Source organism: Trachemys scripta, chromosome 9 (genome assembly GCF_013100865.1).
Source record: "Trachemys scripta elegans isolate TJP31775 chromosome 9, CAS_Tse_1.0, whole genome shotgun sequence".
In the NCBI taxonomy this organism is placed as follows: Eukaryota; Metazoa; Chordata; order Testudines; family Emydidae; genus Trachemys; species Trachemys scripta.
In genome coordinates, this window is record NC_048306.1 from 35,688,198 (window position 1) to 35,694,767 (window position 6,570).

A 6,570-nucleotide genomic window follows, 5' to 3' on the forward strand; every position below is an offset into this window, starting at 1 on the left:
GTACTTTGACACATCAACCTTTTACCCCCAATCGGGGATATTGCAGATTATGTATTCCTTATGCCACCCTATCTTAAACCAAACTTTGCACCCTCGATAATCTGTATGTTATTCCCTGATAACCAGAAATTTCTATGCTTAAACTCTGTAACGTTCACTTTTTTTTAATCATCTTAATAAAATTTTTAAATCTCTCTATCAATGTTAAGAGTTAGGCTTTAGCCACACAGGGGCTGTACTATTATAGTGACAATGTACACCCAAGACAGATATCTGTGTTGTCTGTAACATAACTATTCCAGGTAAAGAGATGAATAAAAACCAGATGAATCCAGCCTGAGAGGACATAGAAAGAAACATACTACCTTCATAGCATTAGTCTTTCTTTTGTCCCACCTCCAAAAATCCCCTCTATTGATGCGCCAAGTATCCATCTCAGAGAAAAGGGCAACGTTAAAGGACAGCTGCTCTCTACAGTATTGTCTCCACTGGGATTTCTCATACAGCTTTAAACTTAGATGGGTTCTGCCTTTGCTACATTAAATCTCCTGAATAAAGGAATCCTGGAACATCACAGCCAATGAGGGCATGGTTCAAAACTAAGCCATGCTGCCATAAGAGCACAGGCGGTAGGTGCTATAGAAGTACACGTCTTCCACCTCAATACCTTGGATTCCAGTCTATTTTCAAGGATAGGTGATTCAGTCACTGGATTCCAACTTGAATCTCCCTGAAACTGGTAACTCATGAAATGTCATGTCTTCCTAACAAGGTCTATATGTCCCAAATTAGCAATCTAATCAGCACACAACTCAATATAGTGTGCTTACAATGGCTTATATATTTCCTTAAAATGTGTGACTACTCTGGGAAAATGGACAGCTAAAAAAGCATTCTGCAAATCTTTGCTAAGTAACTGTTTAAAATGAGTTTGCCAGTGTCATATTACTTCAGGCACGAACACAGGCATTTCTGTTTATACTATGTTCTTCAGAGACATGGCATTCTGCAAGAGTCTCTCCTAGGTACAGAGAAAACTGGACTAAATTGTTTCCAACTTCACTCACAGTATCTCAGTTCTCAGCAAATGAGTTTTGTCAAATATAAAACTGGTGTGTTAAATGAGTTATCAGCAAGATAATTAGCGCATCAATTATTATTATAATGCCCTAATTATAGCACCTGCCAGAAACTGTGCAGAAATATGGGGCTCCAGTTATCATTGTGGCAAGTTGGACTCAACTATGAGCTCTGCCCTTATCATCATCACTGGTGCAACCTGGACAATTCCAGCCTCCAACTTTCCAGTCCCAGCGGGCATTGCTCCCCGGCGAGTAGGGTGTGAAGGCAGGGCCCTGGCCACATGACTGCATGCAACCAACTACTAAGACCGTTTATGTCACAATTTCTACTCAAAGCCCTTTTCTGAAATAGCTCAGACAGCACATCAGAAATGGCCTTCCTACAAAACAGCAGTGACAGGTGGCATGGAACTACATTTTGGATCAATGGGAATTCTTGGCAGATAGCCAACTCAGATCTCTATCCCCTAGTGTGTCTGGATCAGCTAGTGCACACCCCTCAGAAAAACTATATGAACTGAAAAATCATTCTACTTTAATGCAGAATACACTATCATCACAGGCAATTTAACTTGTGTCTTTACTGTTGGGGCTTCTGGCACTCCCTGTCCTGCCCCTATGAAGCTCATGAACAAAGAGCATGCCATCTGGTTATGGACTCCCTTCTTTATCATCTTGACCATGGATGGATGTGCTTGATATCTCCAGATGATGATCCCACAATAGAGTGGCTACACAACTTACCCGACACCAAATTCATTGTTTGTGCTGTCAGAAGCCATATTCTTTTCCCCCTAAGTTTTCATAACGGACATCACCAGTCCTCCCCTGACAGTATTCAAGAAGTCACCCAGAAGCCAAAAACCTTAACCTTCTATCTCCTACCCAGACATAGATGTTGATACAAGGAATATACAAGTATATTTTGTATACTCAGGAAGCATGCTTTGAGCTACCAGTACAAATATATTTTATTCTCAATATATCTGAAGCACTGTTTTTATTCAAAGTTAGCCCAGCTTTGCTTTAAATCAGTTTAAAAAAACAGTTAGGTAAAGCAGTACAAAACAGTGTCAACATCATTAATCTGATGTATACTTGGTTTATGTTGATTTAGTGTATATAGATTGCTTTCCAGATCAACATAAACCAGATTTGAATAAAAAAAGATGATGTTGACACCATCCTGTACTAGTTCAGCTAATTTTCTTGAATATTACAGATACATTTAGGTAAATCAGGGCAACCTGGAATACACAAAAGGCCATAGTATTAACCCAGTCAGAGCCTGTTTAGTGCGGCTACAATGTACCCAGTGCTGCATGCTTCCTGCTAGGAGGTCAGGGTTCTCTACACCTGGCAGCTTCGGGACCCTAGCTGTCAAGACATTGTAATGTGATTTCTCCTCCAGCTGAGAAATGAATGTGAATCTGTTCATTGCCCATCAAAGAGTTTCTGAATCAGCTAGAGCAAATCTTGGCACCTCCTCCTCCCAAGGGCTGACTTCACAACACTGCCAATGCTCGCAGATCCAGGAGTAAAGATGGAACTTAGAATTTAATAAACAGACAAATCTCAAGGTCATTCTCAACATATTTTTCTCTCCAATAAAATTCGGTGCCTATCACTACAGGGGGGAAAAACAGCATTAGCATTAAATCAAAGAAACCAGAAGTCTTTCACACTGTTTTTTGGGAATGTTTTCACTCTGGCAACCAAAAAATATTTTGCTATATCACAGTTCCAAGGAAGTTCCATGGGTAACAATCTCCACCAAAACTGTCAGCTGTAGAAAGGAATTTAGAAGCACTGGGCCAACAGTTCCAACACAATAAGACAGACTTGCCAGCAATTTAGAAACATTTCATGGACCAAAATGACAAGATCAGCCAGTAAGTCATTCATGGGCCCGCTATGTTCCCTGGCACACCAGGAAAAATCCCAGTATATTATCACCACTATTACACAGGGACCACTAATGATATCACCAATTGTCTTCAGAAGATTCACATCATCAGCATTCAAGGTGTTCAGTTGGTCTGTTTTTTTCCTATTTCACCCTTAAAGACAGGATTAGAGAAACTTGCAATGCAGATTATATATTCATCACAGCTAGTACTCTCTGCAGCCTAATACGATAACATCAGCACCACAGTGTCACTTGTCACTCTCAGTGCATGAGACAAAATGATGCCATCTGTGAGAGGAAAATAATGTGGGGAAATGAGTCATAGCAGACTCTGGTAAAATGGCACATTCAGTATAGAGCTGGAGAGAAAATGACTGAGGCAGGGCAATCAGACAGCCAGTGCACTAGTGATTCATTTCTTAATTTATGTAAAGGCAAAGTTCTTTGTAGTCTATACGAGTTAGTCACTTGACAAACCTGCTATGCACATCTGCACTTTTATTATAATTTTATTATACCTGCTAAGCGCACCTGCACTTTTATGAGAGAGTTGGCCTGAGGGCATTGTAGTTACAGGGCCAGAAACACATTAGGAAAATTAGAAGAAATATCATCAAGCAAGTTCAGGCTGCTTGAGAACAATTAGCAGATCATTAATGAGGACTTAAGTTTCTTTGAAACCCCATTCTTAAAATACAATTTTAAAGCTAGTTAATCAAAACAAGGCTTTGCAGCTTGGAGGGTCAATGCTCTTTCAAAGCCTGCTCTAGCATTCATATGTGATGCTTTTAGCATACTCATTTCACTGGGAGCATCTAGTGAATTATCCATATTTATTATGACAGCCCTACCAGAAAAAAAATCACATTTCCAAATTCTCTTCACTTCACACTTCTGTTTCTATAATATTTCTATCTTATACTTGGTATCTAAGTTAAATATACTTATAAATGTGGGGATAGATTAGCCTTTGGAGAAGATTTAAGCAAGTTCATTTTTTTATGCAGGAAGTAAAAAATGATATGAGAAATATATTGTATAAAACACATGCTTAAGTGTATGCCTTCCTCTTCAAATAATCTGAAGACACTACCATGTTGCCAAATGGGCTTCTGTTTGACAAAGAGCCAATCCATCAACTTTTTTAAACAATAGAAAGTTGAAACTTTGTCCTTTCCCACCAATTACTATAGATTTCTGAAGCCACTTACTCACCTCTTTCCCGTGTCAGTGCACATCATTCCAAGAATACTGGATCCATATAAATCCTAACTGAAGTTAAAATGTTTTAATTGTTAAGCATTTATTGTAGTTAAAGAAAATAAAACAAGGTCCATCACTCAGTTTCGCCATGTGTAAGGATGACAAAAAGGGATTAACAAGAATTATGTTTACACTGAAATAGTTTGCCAAAACAACATCAGTAATCAAAGTCAGTATAAGAGGTCATATCTAAAAGGTGACAGTTCAAGTATGTGCACCACTCAGTACCGGGGGAAATCATTTCCTAGCCCTCTGCTAAAACATTTCAGCATCTGAACAGCTTCTAGAGAGCCAAGAAAAAACACACACACTCATCTTAACTGACTATTTAAGTGGTCAACAGCATCCACCAATGGGATATTGTGCAATAAATGTTCATTGTTGTTCCAAAATTTAAAATCTGTCTTCTATTATCAGCTCTGGTAAACCACCTTTAACTGTCCTAAAAATATTCCCCATTTCTTTCCTCCTTTAGCTGCATTACACTGCCCTACAGCCAAAATGCTTCTGAACTAAATGTAGTCAAACTTTACTAATTCTAGGTCACTGAGAACGAAAATGATGCTTAAAATTGTTGATTGGCTCTAGTTTTCAAAATATGCTATTAGGTCAGTATATACGACCCATGACTTGGGAATGGCGGAGGATAAGTGAGTTATAAAGGGAAGGGATCTCAATTTAAACCAGAAATGACTAAAATAAATCTTTGACTGGATCTATGAATAAATCTATGACTGGGTTTGGACAGTACTTGCTTTTTAGGCAAAACAATGAATGATGCAATCTGAAACTGGTATTGCGTCATACATGATATGAATTGCATCATGTTATTCCTAGAAGTCATGGATGATGCAATCATTACAAAGCTTACATCACTCTGCTGAACAAATTGCCCTATATCAGCTCTAGAAATCATACAGTGTCGTGCTCTCTTAATTGTCAGTGTTTGATTTTGCAAAGGGACACATTTCTGTTTAGCCAAAGTGAGCAGAGATGCCTCGTACTTGTGTGAACAGTGCAGATAACTTCTGCTATGTTTGTGGTGAAGTGACTTTTGCATCACAAAAGTGCAGTATAACCACTATGGTTAAGAAAGCCTATCACCTTTATTTTGGCTGCAAATTGGAGATCAGGACAACAGGTGGGCCCCACACATATGCTGCAACACTTGTGCAACAAATCTTCGCCAGTGGTTGAACAGGAAAAGGAAATCTATGCCTTTTGCAGTGCCAATGATTTGGAGAGAGCCAACAGATCATACCAGCAATTGTTACTTCTGCATGGTGCCTCCAGTTGGGAAAGGTGTGTCAAAGAAGAAAAAGTGAACTGTGCATTATTCAAACATTCCATCAGCTATACGCCCAGTGCCCCATGGAGAACGACTGCCGGTTCCTGATGCACCAGAATCATTCTGGTCAGACGAGGAAGAGGAAGAGGATGAAACTTCTGGTCCTGAACCATCAATGTCACAGGACCCACATTTTCTCCCATCCTCCTCCTCTGAACCACACCTCATAATACAAGGTGAACTGAATGACCTTGTCAGGGATTTGGAACTACCCAAGAGTAAGGCAGAGCTGTTGGGCTCCAGACTACAGCAGTGAAATCTCCTGGCATGTGATGTTAGGGTTTCCATGTTCCGTGACCGTCAAAAGGATCTTGTCCCATTCTTCTTCATGGAAGGTGATCTTGTAGCCTTGTAGCCTTGTAACAACATCGATGGTGTGATGGCAGCCCTCAACATGGTTCACGATCCAGATGAGTGGAGACTGTTCATTGATTTATCGAAGACGAGTCTTAAAAAGGTTTTACTGCATAATGGCAATGTTTTCTCATCAATTCCAGTTGATCATGCAGTCCATATGAAGGAAACCTATGACATGAAACAACTTTTGAGGTACATAAACTATGACCAACATCAATGGCAGCTTTGTGGCGATTTGAAGGTTGTTGCTCTCTTGCTTGGTCTGCAGACTGGATACACAAAGTACTGCTGTTTTCTCTGTGAATGGGATAGTCGTGCAAGAGATTCCCACAACATCAAGAAAGATTGGCCACTCCAACAGTCATTGGAGCCTGGGAGGAAAAGTGTTCAGCATCCACTACATGTTGAATCAAGGAAGATTTTGTTACCACCTTTACACATCAAGCTGGGTCTGATGAAGAACTTTGTCAAGGCCATTGACAAAACACAAGCAGCTTTCAAGTACCTCCGTGGAAAATTTCCAAGGTTAAGTGAAGCTAAGATAAAGGAAGGTGTCTTTGTTGGTCCTCAGATTCGTGAACTTCTTCGAAATGATGCATTTGACCATGCAC